Here is a 19290-nt window from a genome sequence, read left to right as displayed (position 1 = left end):
CTGTCACCCATCTTAATTCCCTTGAGCTGAGGACGCTCACGAGAGCTAGAGCAAGGCTATCCCAGCAGGCCTTGGTGATCCTTCTGGGTCCGTGCCCCCACAGCACTAGCGTTATGGTTGCTGGGGCTTTGAACCAGGCCCTCAGGCTTGTGCAGCAAACACTCTGACCACTGAGCCATCTCCCCACTCCATCGACATGTTTTTAGTGTGTTGTAAGTACTGAAGATGTGTCTCACTTGACAGACTGTTTTCCTAGCGTGAATTAAAACGTTAGGTTTGATCCTCAACGCATGGTAACATCTGCCTATAATCCTAGCACTTGGAAGGCGTTGGCAGGCAGATTAAAAGTTCAAGGTCACAGTGAGTTTGAGGCCAGCTGTGTCTACATCACACGCACGCACGCACGCACGTACACACGCACGGAGAGAGAGAGAGAGAAAAAGAGAAACATCATATATTTAAGCCATATCTATAAATATAGGTGAAGCAAACTTTTTAGGAAGGTCAGATATGGGTCATTTCCAAATGGCCACAGGTATAGGACAGACTAGAACTTGTCATGTTATCTCTGAAGCCTCATTAGCAAAAATTAGAAGATGTCACGCAGAGCCACCACTTCTCCTCCAGACCTCCTAGCTCCAAACCCAGCCCTCCCCACCCTGGCAGCAACCTTTTAAGGGAAATGGGCTAACTCCCTGCCCGTCCACCCGACGTTCAAGGAGAGGCCAAAAGATGTTTACTGAGTGCACAGGGACTCCAAAGGTACTGAATTGTGTCATTTGGTGGAGGGGAAAAAAAAAAAAAAGCAACCAAGTTTCCCTTGAAACTAGTTATGCAATGGTGTTTAAAAAAAAGAAAGAGAAAGAAGAAAGCTTTTTGCTCAGCTAAGTTTCCTACTATATTAATCTCATTATCCTTTGAACCGTTTAACTGGCAGTGCCAAATGCAATTTGTATTCTGCAGCAGAGCGAATGCTCTAAAATGATTATCCCAATATGAACCGTGGCAAGCCTCGATATTGTTGGGTCTGAAAGGCCTCCTAACCACTGAATACTGTTCCCATATGCCTTCTGAGTTTCCTGACACAGTGTTGCGTCTGCTTTTGCAAGGGATAAATTAAGCGTGTGAAAGTCTTAGCAAAGCCCTCATTTTCCAGTTAATCAAATCTCCCCTAATCAAATTAGCACACATAATTCCTCTGGATGTGTAGCACAAAAACTGCATTATCCCCCTTCCTCAGAGTTGAAAGCAGAGGACGCAGCATGGAGTCTTTCTCCTTTGCTTGAGTGGCCCTAAATAGAGGAGTTCTTCAGAAGGACGGGTCGAGGTAAACTTTGGCAGCGATGGCGTTCCCAGCTCATTAAATCCGCTGCGTCTGTGACCACCTCCGGGGACCACTGAAGCATTCCGTAATGAGATACTTGTTTAATTTTCCTTCAAAGGCCGGACATCTGTGACAACCCTCCCTCCATTCCAACCCCACACAGGCAAATGTATCAATAGGCCTAAGGCCCCTATCCAGTTTGATGGAGTGTTTTCCATTGAATAAACCAGATAATAAATTTTGAAGAGGAAGGAACAATTGCCATTAACTCTCGTTCTCTCCAAAGAGTCCAAGTCTATCATGAAAATTCAATAGCGGCGAAGCTAAATGGATAGATGTTCACAGTCAACCTTTTTTAATTGATTTCCCTTCATGAAATGATCTAGTCTCTGAAGCTAGCCGTCCCAGAGCTCCTCTTTAACCTTTCTTTTCATTCCAAATACATTTAGAAGCCCTGAACAAAAAGGAATAGCTAAAATATTAATCTCCCTTGAGAGCAAAGGCCTGCAACAGACCAGATTTTCAGATCAATCCCCAACAGTGCCCGAGATCCACAAAAGAACGAAACCTACTCTTAGCTCTATTCAGCGTGGCACCGATGCTGACCTTTACTGAAAACCAACCACCACATCTCGACACTGGAAGAGACTAGAAAGCCTTTCTTACATAATAGGGATTCGTCCATGATATTGTTAGCTCTCGGCCCTGTAGTCACTTCTGCATATTCCATAATGAGGCTTGGAATGCATATAATGAGAGCTGTCTCAACGATATTTTCACTTTAACACTTTATTATGTCTAGGAGCATGTTTTAAACAATATTTCATGTCTCTTCCAACCTCCTCCTTCCCTTTCCTGCTTCCCTGCTCCAGCCCTCTCCTACCCACCCTCAGCCCTGCCTTTCTCTAGACAGGGTTGTCTCAGACCTTTCAAAAAGCACATGGAACATGCTATTGTAATCCCCACCATCTGAACGACATGTAAAGAATTCCTTAGAACTGGTTTCCCATCCACAAAGGTGACCCTGCCGTTCTCATAGGAGAACTGGAGCGTGCCCCTCCTCCCCCTCCGTATATTAGCCCTGGATCACAGGCCTGGCATCAACCCAAGCTAGTGAGCCTAACCCAGGAGTGTCTAAGCCCTGTGTGCTCCCTCTGGGCTCCCAGAGCCAGGCCAAATGACTCCAGGGAGCCCAGAACTCATAACAAGAGAAAATTCACTTCCCCCACACCTGCCTTCTCCCCAAATCAGTTCTAATTTTGACAAACATAGAAGCTACTTTATAAAGTATACTAGAATAAATGAAACGGGCAAGTCTCCCCAAGGAACCCCAAAGTCACTGTGTATCAGACGCAGTTCATTAGCTTCCCTCTCAGTCCTTAACAGGTCAGGTCCCCTCTAAATCCCACCTCTCTACACTCTGCTCTGCTCTGCGAGGAGGGGAGGGAGGAAGCTCTGTAAGCTGCTACTTCACGCCCACCCCCACCCCCAGCGCGTGACTGCCCTGAGAGCTGGGAGCAGAGGCCTGTGCAGTTTCCAGGGCTGACACCTCCCCCCTCACGAGCCACACTAACCCCACAGCAGCTGGCCAGAGAATTCCCCAAGGCTCTGCTACAGAAGCTGAGAAGTGGAAGCCCAATTTCCACGTGGATTCCCTAAGCAGGAAGCTGTGAATGTGTGAGCCTCCTTCCCTAGGCCAAGGTCTGTTTATACAGCCCTTTATTTACTGGAGCAGTTAAGTTGGGGAATCATGGGGGTTGCATAAACTCCCTGCCACAGGAGAGGCAGCTGTGGAGCGGATAGAGGGATACTCACCAGGTTCCACCTCTCTGCCAGGAACCCTGGGAGGCTCTTGCCTTTCAGACCCCCTTTCACTGGCCTTACCAGACGCCAAACCTGATACTCATCCACAGATCTCAACACACGGAGGAAATGAACTCTGTGCGAGGAATCTGCACAGAGGTAGTTCTTCCAGAATGTCTACAAACTTCAAGTTCATTTGTGATCACTCCCAAACCATTTAATCTACATCTCCCGTCTAGCTCACAGGGTTTGAATCAGCCCCGATACCATCATCAAACAGTTGGCTTTCCGGACCACTCTTGTCCTTCAAGCATGTATTGAATACTTGTATGTTTGTACTGAGATTTGTCACTTTAAAGAATCTATAGGGTGGGAGAAGTGCAAAACAGATGAGGAAGCTTGACAACCAGGAGTTTTCAGCAAGCATGGTCATGGGGCCTGACTCATGGAGCTGGGAGGGAAATAAAACACGAGGCAGAACCCCACAGGCAAGAGACTGGAGCAGAGAGACTGTCAAAGGTCTGGAGTCCTTGCTTTTAGGTCATTAAGAGAGAAAATGGGGCTGGTATGGCTCAATGGTAGAGCATCTGCCCAGAGTCCTCCGGTGAGGGCCTGGAGGCATGGTTCTGTAGTACACGGACTATCTGGAATTTTCCGGTGAGGGGTTGAGAGTGTGATTTGGTGACAGAGCAGGCTGAGTGTATACAAAGCCCTGGATTTCAATCTCAGACTAGGGGTGGGAGAGGTAGAAAGTGCAGGAGCAACAAAGGAAACTAGTAAAGAAGCAGGCTGGGTGGGGCAGTGGTTTGCACCCTTCCTAACGCTGCCACCCTTTAATAGAGTTCCTCGTGTTGCAGGGACCCCCCCAACCATAAAATTATTCCTGCTGCTACTTCATAACTATAGTTTTGCTACTGTTATGAATCATAATGCAAAATATCTGATATGAAGGATATCAGATATGCCACCTCCATGGGGCGGTTCAAACTCCAAAGGGGTCGTGACCCACAGGTTGAGGACCAGTGGAGTAAGGATGGAGTGGATGTCATGGAGTGGATACATAGTAAGTTTGAGTTGTAAGTATTGAAACCCTGTCTCAATACATACACATACATACATATACATACATACATGCATACACACACATACATACACACATACATATACATACATACATACATACACATACATACATACACACATACATATACATACATACATACACATACATGCATACACATACATACATATACATACATACATATACATACATACACACATACATATACATACATACATACACATACATGCATACACATACATACATACATATACATACATACATATACATACATATACATACATACATATACATACACATACATACACATATACATGCATATACATACATATATACATACATACACATACATACATACACATACATATATACATACATACACATACATACACATACATACACATACATACACATACATATATATATACATACATATACATACACATACATATATACATACATACACATACACATACATATATACATACATACACATACATATACACATATACATACATACACATACATACATACACATACATACATACATACATACATACATACATACATACAGTTTACAGAGGAAAGGCATAAGGATGTAAGACAGAGAAAGGGGAAGCACAGTCTGGAGAATGGTTGGAAATTTTAGCTGGGTGAAAACCAGTGGGTGATGGGCAGGAGGCGGCCTTGACGTTGAAGGGGTTTGTGGAGGAACTTGAGGATGATCACATGGTGAGGTGGAATTTTACAGACGTTTTTGAACTTGTCTTCCCGTCTCCTGAGTCCTGGGATTACAGCCGGATGCTACTATGCCCACTAGGGCGGACACCCTGGAGTAACACTAAGATGGATGATCTGGTCATTCAAGCTGATGACCCAACAGACAGTGTCACTGGAAGATGTCAATGGCTTTTATCAGGAGGGATCCTGGAGGATGAATGTTGGGACACTGTTTGGTACACTGAGCAATGAAAGCCTCACCTTGCAGTTCCTGGACATAAAGGTGCTGGGGAAATGGGTGGTGATGAAAAGCAAGCTTAATGGTGCCATCTGATCACAAAGAGTAGCTACCCTGGAGTCTGAGCAAGACGCTTCTACCTGTATGGACATTATCATCTCTACCCAGGCCACTCTACCTGGCCCACACCTATGGCCAGAGTGCCAACAAGGCTACACTTGGCTCTCGGGTTCCCAGGGCTGAGATCTCCCAGCACATTCTCAGACATGAGGACTGTGCATGGTTTGGGCTGTTTTCTGAGGTGCAAGGATATTCAGGCTTGCAGAGTTTTGAATGCTAACTGCTCTCCACGGGCTCCCGTGTTGAACACTTGTTCTCCAGGCTGGTGGTATTGTCTGGGAAGGCTTTTCAGTTGGAGCCTGGCTGGGAGGAAGAAGTGAGTCACTGGGAGGGCGGGCTTTGAGATTTATAACCAGGCCCCACTTCCTGGGATCTCTCTGCTTCCCGGGTGCAGGTGTAATGTGACTAGGGGCCCTCTGTTCCTGATGGGCTGTATTCCCTTACACTATGCCCCCCCCCCAAAGACCCCTTTCTTTTCCTTACGTTGCTTCTTCTTGGGTATTTTGTAACAGCAAAGCGCATATAGTCCTTAACTTCCTCAAGTTTCTGTGTCCTTATTATCTCTGACAGAGACTTTTTTAGTTTTGTTTTATGAGAGAGGAAGAGAATAGAGGGGGAGAAAATAAAAGGGAAAAGAGATACGGCCGGAAATAGCCATCTTTAACAAACAGCTACTGGTTTAAAAATACCGTGGAGGCTAACGTGGCCGCCTTTATCTCGGTGGTTGACCTTGCTAATACACTATGTAGATCTCTTGCCAGCTAATCGGTGGACTGTAACACAGGGCTTCAAGCTGTGCTCAACGATCGGGAACCGGGATGAATGAGAGGGTTTTAGCAACCAGGATCTGCAGACTGCTATCTGTGTCTGACAGCTGTCACTGTCTCTGCAGAGGCCAAGGCCTAGACCTTCATTTAAAGGCAGCATGGATGATCAGATCGCTGGGACAGTGTCAAAACTGACTGGGCTGAACTAGGGAGACCGAGAGTAAATCTGTGAATAGCGGTGTCTCTATCTCCAGGAGGCACAGATGGTGAATCAATATCCAGCCATGTTTAGTCTCAGTGGCCTGTGGGGTCATGGTGGAGGCCAGATCAGAAGTCCCGCTCTGCAATGTCACCGTGTGGGAAAAGCTGCTTTATGGGCAAAGATCTAAAAGATTTATGAGGTCCTTGGCATGGACAGCGGTTACAGAGCTGTGATTGTTTTTAACCAATTTTATGAGCTAATGAGGTTCCCCAGGACTTCATAATGTTCTCGGGGAACTGGATGCTCTGTCAGTCACCTTTCGCCCACAAGTCATTAGCTGCTTTCTTCTGATGGCCTGTGGCGACCACTGATGTTGGAAGCCAGGAGGAAGAGAAAGAGGCCCTCCTTTTGATAGTGGTTAGAGATCAACTGGATCTTCAACTAGAACCCCAGTGCAGAGTTCTTGAGGAGAGCCCAGCACGTAGTTGAGACATCGGTAGAACATACAGAGAATGTTTTGGGGGTACTAGGCATGGGCAGGCTCTGGATGAGATCCTACAGTGTGCTGTATCTCTCACAAGGCCCCTCTGTTGCTCTTCAAGGGCTCCATTGATGAAGCAAGAATTTCTGAAGATTAGTCAATAACCATTGGAGGTAATGCTCAGATCGACTATCCGAAGCGTCATTTTGAAACCCATTACTTTGCATCATTAATACACACCAATAAACAACTTCAGGTCAAGAATACTAGGACTGGTGAGACGGCTCGGAGGTCAAGTGCTTGCCACCCACATCAGGTGACCTGAGCTGCAAACCTCCAGAGCCAGGTAAGCCAGGTACAGTAGCACACAGTTCTGAAGTTCAAGCCCTCCTTTGGTGAGATGGGAGACACAGCCAGGAGAATCCCTGGAAGCTCAGGGTCAGCTAGCCTGCTGTTCAGAGTCACAGTTCTGAAGAGCAAAGCGGGAGGTAAGGACTAACAGGTGAGGTTGTCCTTGGACCTCTCTATATACACACGGTGGCACATACCTGCACTCATACACAAGTATACACATGTGCATGTGCAAAAGATTTATTTATTTTTTAATTTGAGAGGAACAGTGAGGCAGCAGTTGATTCTTACCCTAGGCATTCATCCTGCAAGGCTCGTAACATCAGACATGACCTTATCTTAACACAACATTTGAATAAGAGGGGGGCCTAAAAGAATACAGTATAGGCAACCCTCTCCTCCAATGCAATCTCTTCACGGACATTGGCTCTGGTATCCCGACATGTTGGAGAACATGCTACCTAAGGAATCCATGTGGGATTTGCAACATGGTTTGTGGCTTGGGAGAGCATGGGGAAGAGCCCACAGTGGTGAGTATGAGGAAGGCTTTGAACATAAAGGAACTGACCGATCTTCAGAATGGCCTCCAAACATCCCTACCAGTCCTGTGAGCAAAGTGGACTGCTCAGAGGGTAGACTGAAGCCATTTAAAAAAGGCACGCGATGGGTTGGGGTTGGGACTCAGTTGGTAGAATGCTTAACTAGCATGTACAGAGCCTAGCACCGGATAAATTGGGCGTGCTGATTCTAGGTGGGTGGGTTCCAGGATCCAGGAGGATCAGAAGTTCAAGGCCACCCTGGGCTACTTAGCAAGTTTTATGTTAGCTGGGGGATACATGAGACCCTCTCTCATGTATCTCAAAAAAAAAAAAAAAAAAAAAAGGTAGTCAGATGTTTCCCACAGGTTTAAAAGTATCGCCATGTCTTTCTGTTTCTTGAGACAAGCGCAAGGCCCTGGGTTCAGTCCCCAGCTCCGAAAAAAAAAAAAAAAAAAAGAAAAGAAAAAAAAAGATCTCTGATGCTAGAGTAGGACTGGGTAACTGCAGGCTCTTTATTGTAACCCATTTTACTAAATGGACAGAGGCCCAAATCATGAAGTGCCTATGTCCCCAAGTCTGCAAACTCCCAGCACAATGCAAGGTTTGTTTTTTTGTTTGTTTTTTGTTTTTTGTTTTTTTGTACAACCTATGGAATGGATAAAATCCTATGAAATCTGTAAATTCAATCAGGTCAAATGTGTGTACTGAGGTACAAAAAAAAATAACAAGAAGTGAAGAATTAGAGTTGGAGGATCATTCAACATTCACATCGTGTGCAAGCTTTGGGTCGCTGGAGACACATCTGGGGTGCAGAGGCTGTTTGAATAAAGGGTTTCATTGGCTGCCTACATGGAGGCTGCAGAGGCTGATATTTTTGCTTCTGGCAATACCTTAACCCCACCCCCACACAGGCCAGTATGAAAAACTGCAGTGGCCTTGAGAGTGCAGCCAGCTTTATACATGGCATGCACATCTTGGAGGATTTGCAGAAGTCTACAAGGGATCCAGAGCTTTCCCACCTATTGACATTTACAAAGCAGTTTAAATCATGCATGAGGGGCCCCAGGCACATGCAGTTCACAAAACATAACTCTGAGTTCCCAGGGAATTTAAGCTGACCAATACTCTTTATTAGAACCGACAGTGAAAGACAGCTAGCCCCGAAACTCGTACCCAGAATGCGATACCAAGATGACAGCCTTAACGCCGGTGGATATATTATGCAGATTACCTGACTCAAATCTTTCTTGTTAAATAAGTTTCATGCATTCTCTCCCTCCTTTTCCTTTAAAAATATCCTTCTAGCCTCACTGCGGGGAGTTCCTTGATGATCTGGGTCTTTTTTCTTTCCTTACTTCCACACTCCTAACTTAGCATGAACGAATAGAGACATTTAAACAGTTGGAAGCAGTTAAGCCTTTAAATGAATATCAGTGTCAAACCATAAATTAATTATTCCGGTGTTATTTTTTTAATAATGTCCAACATTTAAGAATGTGTATGTGCACATATTAAATGTATCTATAAATACAACCTAGAGATAATTTTACCTCTGTGCTTTTCCAGATTTAGGGATTTAAGAGGAAGATTCTAAAGAAGACTGAGGCAAAAGATGGAGAACTCATTTCTCTTCTCCAACCTTTATAGAAATTCAAAGACAACATGGAATGGCTGGGAAGGAAGCCTCTGGTAGAACAACTGCCCAGCATGAAAAAAGCCCTGAGCTCCGTTCCTGGCATCACATAAACTGTACACAGAAGAACGCACATGTAATCCTAGAATTTGGAAAGTATAGGCAAGGGAATCAGAAATACAAGGTTGGCCTTTTTATTACCTAACAAGTCCCAGGCTGGCCCTGAGCTTGCTGTGTAGCCAAGGTTAATACTGAATTTCCAATCCTGCTGCCTTCACCTCCTGAGTGCTGGGATTGCAAGTGTGCTCTAAGGTATTGGTCTGGGCAGTGCTGGCAACAGAACCCAGGGCTTGGTATGCAGGAAAGAGCACCAGAGTCACATCCCCAGTCCTTCATTTTATAGTTTTAAAGTTACGAGATGATAATGGCGTAGCTCTAACGATTACTAATTATTATCTAATTACAGGGCTCTAATTATTTTTTAATGTGTAAAAATCATCACAGGACAAAACTAAAGGAAAGGAAGTTATTTTGTAAGATGTTTCCACAGCGGTCAATCAAGTTCAAATGCTAAGAGTCCCTCAGGACTTTGGCATGTGCCATTGCGCACACGTGGAGGTCAGAGGACAACTTATAGGAACCGTTTTTTTCTTTTCCACTAAGTGAGTTCCAGGGATTGAACTCAGATTGGCAGTGTGGAAGCCAATAGGTTTGCCTGCGGGGCCTCCCCACCAATCCTTGGCCTCTTTCTTTTTTTAAAGGTGCATGCTCAAGAATCGAACTTAAGACCTTATTCCTGCATGGCAAAACAATTTATGAACTTAGCTTTCTTCTCAGGGTCTCTCTCTCTCTCTCTCTCTCTCTCTCTCTCTCTCTCTCTCTCTCTCACTCATATTCACTCACTCTTATGTTATGGGTACAAAAACACATTAAGGAATAGCTACTTTGACATCAAACGTCATTTCAACCCTGGTGAACCTTTGAACACTGGGCACTGATATGACCAAGGTGGTTCGACACCCTACAATCATCTAAATAAACTCCTCAAAACTATCTTCATTGCTTCAGTTACCTTTAAAAAAAAGGGCCCTGAATAGATGACATGATTTTAAAAGAACTGACAGCAGATGAAATATTGCAAGGAAAATAATGTAACAGTGACCTCGGATGAAGCTGCAGAGACATTAATGCAATGGAAGCAAAATCGCTCATTACATTCCAATTTTACATTTTGCTCTATATTAAAAATAAAAAGCCAACATAAACCCTTCTCAGGATATTGCATTTTAAAACTAACCACAAAATACTTCCAGAAAGGGGGCTTATTTCAGAAATATCCACGTGCATGTTGATTCTTTTCTCCCCGCAAGGGTGAGCAGGCTTTCCTATATCATGGGGTGGGTTAAACAGGGAGGAAGGGGGGGGGTAGAACATTGCAGCAATATGGAATAACTGAGGCTCACTGATTTGAAAGTCTCTAATTACCATTTTAAGGGCAGAACACCTGCTTTACCGAGGGAGCAGGTGACTGCCGTGCACTGCCTCGCCATAATTTCAAGGAAATGGTGGCCTAGGGTTTCTCTGGACTTCTGCCTCATCTCTGGTTTTTAAGTCCTGCAGGTGGCACACCCAGGCTGGCCATTTGAGAGAATACACAGTGGGTCGGTCTCATACCCTGTCTTCCGGAACCAAAGATTATCTCTCCTTTGCCTACCCCAGCATAGCAAGAACGCATAAGGCAAGCTCCAATAAAGCACAGATGACATCCTGAAGTGAGAAGCAGTTTGTCCCCCATGTCAGACCAAGTCCATGAAACCTACTAATACTTGCTTTCTTCTACTTTTTTTTCCTGTTAGAAAGCTGTGCTTGGCAAGATGTTGTGACACCTGCCTGTCATCTTAGCTCTTGGAAGGCTGAGGCAGGAGGGCCAGAAATTGAAGACAAGCCTAGGAAGGCCAGCTGTCATAGCTAGCACATGTTGATCATTCCATCCCTGGGGAAGTCGACACAAGAGGCATGCTGAGAGATTGTGGCTACTCTGGGGTATGTCATGAGTTTCAGGAAGCCTTGACTACAAAGTGAGACCATGTCTCCAAAACAAACCAGACACAATGATGATGGACTACACCTCTGAAACTGTAAGCCAGCCTCAAAGAAATGTCTTCCTATATAAAAGTCGCTATGGGCTGGAGAGATGGCTCAGTGGTTAAGAGCACTGACTGCACTTCCAGAGGTCCTGAGTTCAAATCCCATCAACCACATGGTGGCTCACAACCATCTGTCATGAGATCTGATTCCCCCTTTTGGTGTGTCTGAAGACAGGAACAGTATACTTCCCACAAGTAAATCTTAAAAAAAAAAAAAAAAAAAAAAAAAAAGAGTTGCTGTGGTCATGGTATCTCTTCACAGTAATAGAAACTCTAGTGAGTTTAAGGCCAGCCTGGGGTACATGAAACACGACACTACACAGAGAGGGAAAGGAGGGAGGAGAGAGAAGAGAGGAAAGAGGAGAGAGGAGAGGGGAAGGGAGAGGGGAGAGGAGAGAGGGGGAGAGAGGGAGTGAGGGGGAGAGAGAGAGAGAGAGAGAGAATTGAGAGAGATTCTTGTTGTCATGGTTACCAGTGTTTCAATGGTGGAGCTGGGTGATAAGCTAGTGAGTGTATGTGAGGTGTGCTGGCTAAGTTCTGGAAGGAGAAGCAAGGCAGAAGGCAGAGGGACCTGGGCTAGACAGGAGCGGCTATTCTGACAAGGTGGTCGGAGAATTTCTTTCTAGGGAGACAGCTTTGAATGAAACAGGGCAGAGTGCTGGGACAGACATGGAGCTCTGGGTGGTGGATTAGCTTGCTTGGAAGGCCAATGTGACTGGAATATATCAGAGGGACAGGAAGTCACTGTGGTTGGCAGGGGCAGACCACGGGGAGGACCTCTGTTCCAAATGTGTGAGGGTTCCTTCACCCCTTGCCACCAATGCTTTAGAAAAGACAGTTTGGAAATGGAAGTCCCTGGTAGTACCACAATGTGGGGTGTGTTTGTGGGAATGTAGGGGAGAGGTGGATTGAGGATAGAGCGTGGGAGGCTGGGAGGTCAGGCAGGCTGGGCCATATTCCACGCACAATCTTAGTGGGAAAGGAGGAATGAAATGCTAAACTTTTCAACAGCAAGGGAAGTGGGGTGGGACAGAGGATAAGAATAGAAAGAATCTCATTTGAGGGCAGGACCTTCAGAGAAAAGGACTTACTTGTTCGTTTGTTGATAACTGGGTCTTTCTATGCAGCAGCCCGGCTGGCCTGGAACTTACTATGTAGACCAGATTGGTCTTGGATTCAAAGCAATCCACCTGTTTCTGCTTCTGCCTCCCAAGAGCTAGGATTAAAAAGTCAGGTCACCATGGGCCTCCTAGAGCAAGGGTTTTCAAGATGGAGGAAAATGTATCTGTATTCTGGAAGGCAGAAAGGAAGAGAAAGGGAAACAGGAAGACAGTCTGGGGGGGTAAGGGTCAGTGGGCAGAGTGAGCAAGCTGAAACAAGGCCCTAGATTCCACTCCCAGTCACATAAACCAGGCAAGGTGGGCATCCCTGTCACCTCGCCGCTGAGGAGATAAAGGCAGGAAGGAGGGTCAGGAGTCCAAGGATCATCCTCAGCTACACAGGGACTTTGGGTCTCCCAGGCTACAGTCCACCTGTCTCAGCAGCAACAAAAAAAGGAGAACAAGGAGCCCCGGAGCCCTGGCATCCCCCTAGCTCACATGTACTTATACATAGCACATTGCACGAGGTGATATTGACAGCCAGCATCCAATCCGATGATGCCATGACAACTGCTGTGATACAGCAACCTGGGGGACCGGAGGCCACATCTGTGAGGAGATGCAGGGGCCGCCATCTGCACAGGCTGCATTATTTAACTGCACTGGCGCTGATTAACATTTGCTGTAACCTATGGTAATGGGCTCTGGGGCTTTGCGTGGCTGCTGCTCGGTGGCAGCTGACGTCTCCTGTTCCAGCCTTAAAACGGGATGCTTTAATTTTTAATGGAGCACATGTTCGATTGGCTATACAAACAGGCTAATCTGCAGAGCATGTGCTTCATAACGAGCCAGGCCTCCGCGGCCAGAATACCAACGCGCCCCGCCACCAACCCTGGACATTCAGAGCCAAGGGTGGCTGCAGCCAGAGGCACCTGTGAGCTTGGCTTCGGGGTACCTAGCTGATCGGGGAGGGAAAGCATCAAGGTGGGCATGTGGCGCGGATGGGGACGCTGGGTGAGAAGCCAGATGTGGCATTAAATATGGAAGCTCCCCTCGAATGTGTGGGCATGACTAGAATGAAGCACGTGCATCCTACAAAAGACGCTACCCACATGCCTGGGTCAGTGAGAAGGCTGCTGTTTGCCACCGTTGTTTTGGTCCTTGCTTTCGAGGCAGGGTCTCATGTAGCCCAGGCTGGCCTCAGACTCACTATGTAGATGAGAATGACCGCAGAGTCATGTTCTTCCTGCTTCCACCTCCCCAGTGCTGAGATTATCGGCATGTACCATTATGGGACAATACGTATTTTTTTGTGTGTGTGCACACATGTGTGTCTGTGTCTATGTGCATGTACATGTGCACCCATGCATATGCAGAGGCCAGCGGAGAATGCTCCCTCTCCTGCTGTATCATCCCCCACTGCCTAATTTCCACAAGACTGGGTCTGTGCTGGCTAGTTTTAAATGTCAGCTTTCCGCAAGCAAGAGTCAGATGATAAGAAAGTCTTCATTTAGGAACTGCACAGATCAAGCGGACCATGCTCATGTCTGTGAGGGAGTGTCTTGACTGTTAATTGACCCAGCCTACTATGGACTGCACCATTTCCTGTGCAGGGGGGTCCTGAGCTGTAAAAAAAAAAAATAGTAGTCTGACGTCACAGATGAATACAGGAACATACGGGACTTTTTATACGGTTGCTAGGATTTGAACTCAGGTCCTCATGCTCGCACATCAAATACTCTCATATTCTGAGTAACACAATCGCAATTTAAAGACCAATAAGGACCAGTCTTTGACCTCATACCTCTAAAGCGGTAACTAGAAAGTCAATGGGAGAAGCAAGTGACCTGCTGGATGTGAGCACAAAGGTGTCTGGGAGTACGGAGAAGGCAAGTGTCAGAAGGAATGCACCTGTGGTAACTGAAGATAGCAGCCAGCGATGGAGCACTGTGGTGTGGAATAGTTAGGAGTGTTAATCACAGTACTGACTGGAGCAGTTCCACAGAAATACATCACGAGAGAGGTTAGACACTTGGGTCCAAGCTTAAGAGAGACATTAAAGCAGGAGAGAGGTGATGGATGAATCCAGCTAATGCTGACATAGGAAAGCCCTGACTGGAGGGTACCAGGGGAGGAGTAGCACATCTGAAGACACAGATTGGAAAAACAGATGCTCTCCTTATAGGACAGTCACAAGGAGTGTTCCCAAAGAGGTGGGTAGCAGGATGCAGGAAAGGAAGTGTCTAAAAGGGAGATATCACAAGCCCCGGGGAAGTCAAGAGAATTCCTGGCAGACTTAGTATCGACGTAACTGTCACTATCCAGAGACTCTCGCTCCAGACATGCTATTATCAATCCCAGAATTTAGGAGGCTGATACCAGAGAATTAATGTGAGTGTGTGGCCATCCGGGCACAGAGCGTTAAGTTCCAGGATAAACTGAGCTACAGTGTAAAATCTGTATCCTTGGAATTAAAGGCCAACTTGATACAATCTAGAATCACATGACCAGATAGGCCTGAGGGAGATTGTCTTGATTACTAACTTAGTGACGTTGGATGTTCCAGCCCACTGTGGGCAGCATCACTCCCTAGGCAGGTGGCCCTGCCCTGTGCAAGAGAGTAGTTAGAGTGATTGCTAAGTAGTGAAAAGCTCTTGCAGAGCAGTCACAAGATGGCTCATACCTACTCATAACTTCAGTTCCAAGAGATATGATGCCCTCTTCTGTCTTCTGTGTCTGTGTACCAGGCACACATGTGGTGCACATACATACAGGTAGGCAAACACCTATACACATAAAATGAAAATAAATAAATCTTTTTTTTTTTTTTTGGTTCTTTTTTTCGGAGCTGGGGATCGAACCCAGGGCCTTGCGCTTCCTAGGCAAGCGCTCTATCACTGAGCTAAATCCCCAACCCCAAAATAAATCTTAAAAGAGAAGTGATTGGACTAAGCATGGACCCATGACCAAGCGAACACGCAGTTTTTTCCTTTGTTATTGCTTCAAGTTCCTGCCTTGACTTTCCTCAGTGATGGGCTATGATTTATAGCCAGAAATAACCCTCTTTCTCCCTAAGTTACTTTTGTTCAAAGTGTTTTATCACAGAAAGCAAGCCAGAACAATCTTAACTCTTAAAAACATCTGGGCAGGAGGGATAGCTCAGTGGATAGAGCACTTGTTGCTGTAGCAGGGGCACTTGGGTTTGGACCTGAGACTGGCTTCTGCCAAGTCTTTGCTCCAGACAGGACATAGTACCAGTGTCCAAAGTGATACTCAGTGGATAAGGGTTCCTCTGCAAAGTTGTGATACCATATCTTCCTTTGGGGTATTTACAAAGCATACTTTAGCATACTCAAGGCTTGGAGAAGTGCTTCCATTAAATATATACTATATATTTATAATATATTATTATATAATTTATATTTATAATATATATTTATATAGATATCATTTATATGTTATATTATAATATATATTTTTATATATTATATTATATATTTATATATACTATATACACACATAATATTGATATATTTTTATTACTTATATCACACACACACACACACACACACACACACACACACACACACACACACAAACACAGAGTTACCAGGTTGGGATGTAGTGGTAATGCCTTCTAGAGTCTCCCAGTGAGGGGCTGGGGACTTGGTTCAGTGGTAGAGCTCCTGCCTAGAATCCCCCAGTGAGGGGCTGGGGACGTGGCTCAGTGGTAGAGCCCCTGCCTAGAATCCCCCAGTGAGGGGCTGGGGGCGTGGCTCAGTGGTAGAGCCCCTGCCTAGAATCCCCCAGTGAGGGGCTGGGGGTGTGGCTCAGATATAGAGTCCCTGCCTAGAATCCCCCAGTGAGGGGCTGGGGGCGTGGCTCAGTGGTAGAGCCCCTGCCTAGAATCCCCCAGTGAGGGGCTGGGGGTGTGGCTCAGATATAGAGTCCCTGCCTAGAATCCCCCAGGGAGGGGCTGGGGCCGTGGCTCAGTGGTAGAGTCCCTGCCTAGAATCCTCCAGTGAGGGGCTGGGGGCGTGGCTCAGTGGTAGAGCCCCTGCCTAGAATCCCCCAGTGAGGGGCTGGGGGCGTGGCTCAGTGGTAGAGCCCCTGCCTAGAATCCCCCAGTGAGGGAACATGGATATGCCTCAAGCGTGGAAGGCTAGCTAAGCCACAAGAGCTTGGGCCCCAGCCCTAGCTCCTGAAGAACAATGATAAGAACATATAAAGTGAAAGGCCTTCTAATGAAAATAACACAGCGAACATGGTTTCACTCATTTCTTTCCAGAGTGGAGGCCTTCTTGTTGTTTTCTGTTTCAAAAAGATCTTTCTAAGTAGCCCAGGCTGACCCTGAATGCATGATCTTCCTGCATCAGCATCCTGAGTGTGAGTGCTTGGGTTATAAACGTGTACTAGCACAGCTGGTTTGCAAGCCTTCTGTTAAAGTCACAGGCTTTGTATACTCCTAGGAAGAGTGGAGGGAATGATGTTTCCAGGAACCCACAATATCCTGCAGTGGACTCTGAGAAGCCTGTGACTGGAGGGGAAGGTTCCAGCCACATATTTCCTACCATGTGCCCATCCCGGTCTGCCTTCACGGTTCGCCCTAAACACTCTAGCATCTAACACAATGACTCTATTGGGTCATTAACTGCCTCTCTATCAGGGAGATATTTTATTCACAGGACCTTACCCTGCCGCTTGGCACAGACCAGGAACCCTGTGTTGTACTTGCTGAACTGATCCAAAAAAATTTGACATTTGTGGAGAAGAGCTGAAATGGTTACCCTTCCTGGCATAATAGTCTCATTGCTGGAGGCCAACTGTCCACCCCAGCATGACAGCTGGACACTGTCCATCTGGGCTGCCACTTGGGAGCCAGGTGTCAGACCTCTGTGGGTAGGCAGGCTGCCTGTGTCAGCCACACAGGGGAGTAGATTTTGTGCTAGGTATTTTACCCTTTAAGCTCAGACTGTGTCTGCTGGTAAAAGAGAGTCATCTAGTCAAGGGAGGACAATTTTCACGGCACGAGCTTGTAACGGCAGTGTGTTTGGGGTTTCATTACCCATTGGCATAACAGGCCAAAGTGTGCCTAAAGTTTTTCTCCAAGCTCTCCCAATATAATTGGGTTTAAGATTTTTTTTTACTAGAAAACAATTTTATGTACGTGCATAAGGTATATGTATATGTCTCTGTGTTTGTGGATGTGCACACACAGGTACCACAACTCATGTGCAGAAGTTATAGGGAACGTGGGGGAAAATGGTCACAACTCATGTGCAGAAGTCATAGGGAACGTGGGGGAAAATGGTTCTTCTATTCTACTACACGACCCCCGTGGATTGAACTCAGGTTGTCGGGCTCAGTGGCAAACACCTCTACCCACAGAGACATCTCATAACCCATAATCACTTAAAAAACAAGACCACGAGCCAGCGAATGTTTAGCCACATCTATTCAATCCCGACTGTACCGCCTGCCTAAGATGCTTTAAAAAAGGCTGAAGCCATTTCAATCTTCCTCTCCCTCTCACTTGATACAGCTCATTGCAACAGGTAGAAACCTTTGTATACTGTCCACTAGAGTGTATTTTGCACTTGCAAAATCTGTCTGAGAATCCAGGGATATGGCGCAGGCATCCAGTGCTGGCCTTGCAAGCGTGAGGACCTGAAGTTCAATGCCCAGAACCCAGGAGTGCACATCCCAATCCCAATGCCGAAACGGTAGGATAGGCAGATCGCCAGGACTTTTGGTCACCTAATCTGGCCTACCTAGTAGGTTCCGGGCCTTTGAACAACCTTGTTTCCAAGAAAAGAGGTGAATGACTTCTAATGATTGACACCTGAGGGTGACCTCTGGCGTCCCGGTTGCTGTTTTTGTCAAGTCGACATAAGCTAGTTATCTGAGAAGAAGAACCTCCCCTGAGAGATAATACTTCGATCAACTGGCCTGTAGGAAAGTCTACGGGGGTATTTTCTGGGTTAATGATTGATGTGAGAGGACCCATCCCACCATTTGGAATGCCACTTCGGATCAGGAGGCCCTAAGGTATATAAGAAAGCTAGCTGAGGAAGCCAGCAAGCAGCCTCTCTCCATGATCGCTCTGCCTTGGTTCCTGTCTTGGGTTCTTACCCTGATTTCTTTTACTGATAAACTGTAATCTGTAAGTCAAGTGAGCCGCTCCTCCCCAGGTTACTTCTGGCTATGAAGTTTCATCACGGCAATATAAACTCTAACTTAGACATTTTGATCTGCACATACAGACACCTACCAGAGAGACTTCTGTAAGTCTGCCTCTGCCCACCCTCCTCCTCACCTCTCATTACCACAGCAAAAAAACTCCTATCCAAAGACTTCAGTAGGAAGGGAAAGCGTCTCTCTCATACAGCACTACAGTGTTTCCAGCCCCTGCCCTTGCCTTTCTAATTGCCCATCCGCCCCCTGCTCCACTGCAAGTGTGCTGCTTACGGGTATTTTGGTCGCTTACAATATTTCTAGAAAAACACAGGACATGACCGAAGAAAATGGCATTTGCTGGGTCGTATCCTTGTTGTTAAACAGAGAGTAAGAAGACTTGCATGGAGGCTGGATAACCAGAAAGCACACATAGTCTGCCTGGTCCAGGGTCTAGCATCCTCAGTGTCCCCTTAAGGTCTACGCTGACAAGAACTGTTGGAGGCCATCCTTTGCATGACCTGAGACATGGAGAGAGGATGTCATGTAGCCCAGGTCTGCTGTCTGGCTTCCCCAAGTATCACTGCAGGAAATTCTTTCTCTCATTACA

At 46.2% G+C, this 19290-nt stretch overlaps 1 protein-coding gene across 9 annotated transcripts in view; it reads right to left on the bottom strand.

Moving 5' to 3' along the window:
* The window catches only part of Auts2 (activator of transcription and developmental regulator AUTS2), a 1091249-nt gene that overhangs the window by 206725 nt on the left and 865234 nt on the right, over positions 1–19290 (bottom strand).

The sequence above is a fragment of the Rattus norvegicus genome, chromosome 12, assembly GCF_036323735.1.
Source record: "Rattus norvegicus strain BN/NHsdMcwi chromosome 12, GRCr8, whole genome shotgun sequence".
NCBI classification, from domain to species: Eukaryota; Metazoa; Chordata; class Mammalia; order Rodentia; family Muridae; genus Rattus; species Rattus norvegicus.
The sequence above is the reverse complement of the archived record's forward strand: the minus strand, read 5'-3'. Positions and strand labels throughout refer to the sequence as shown.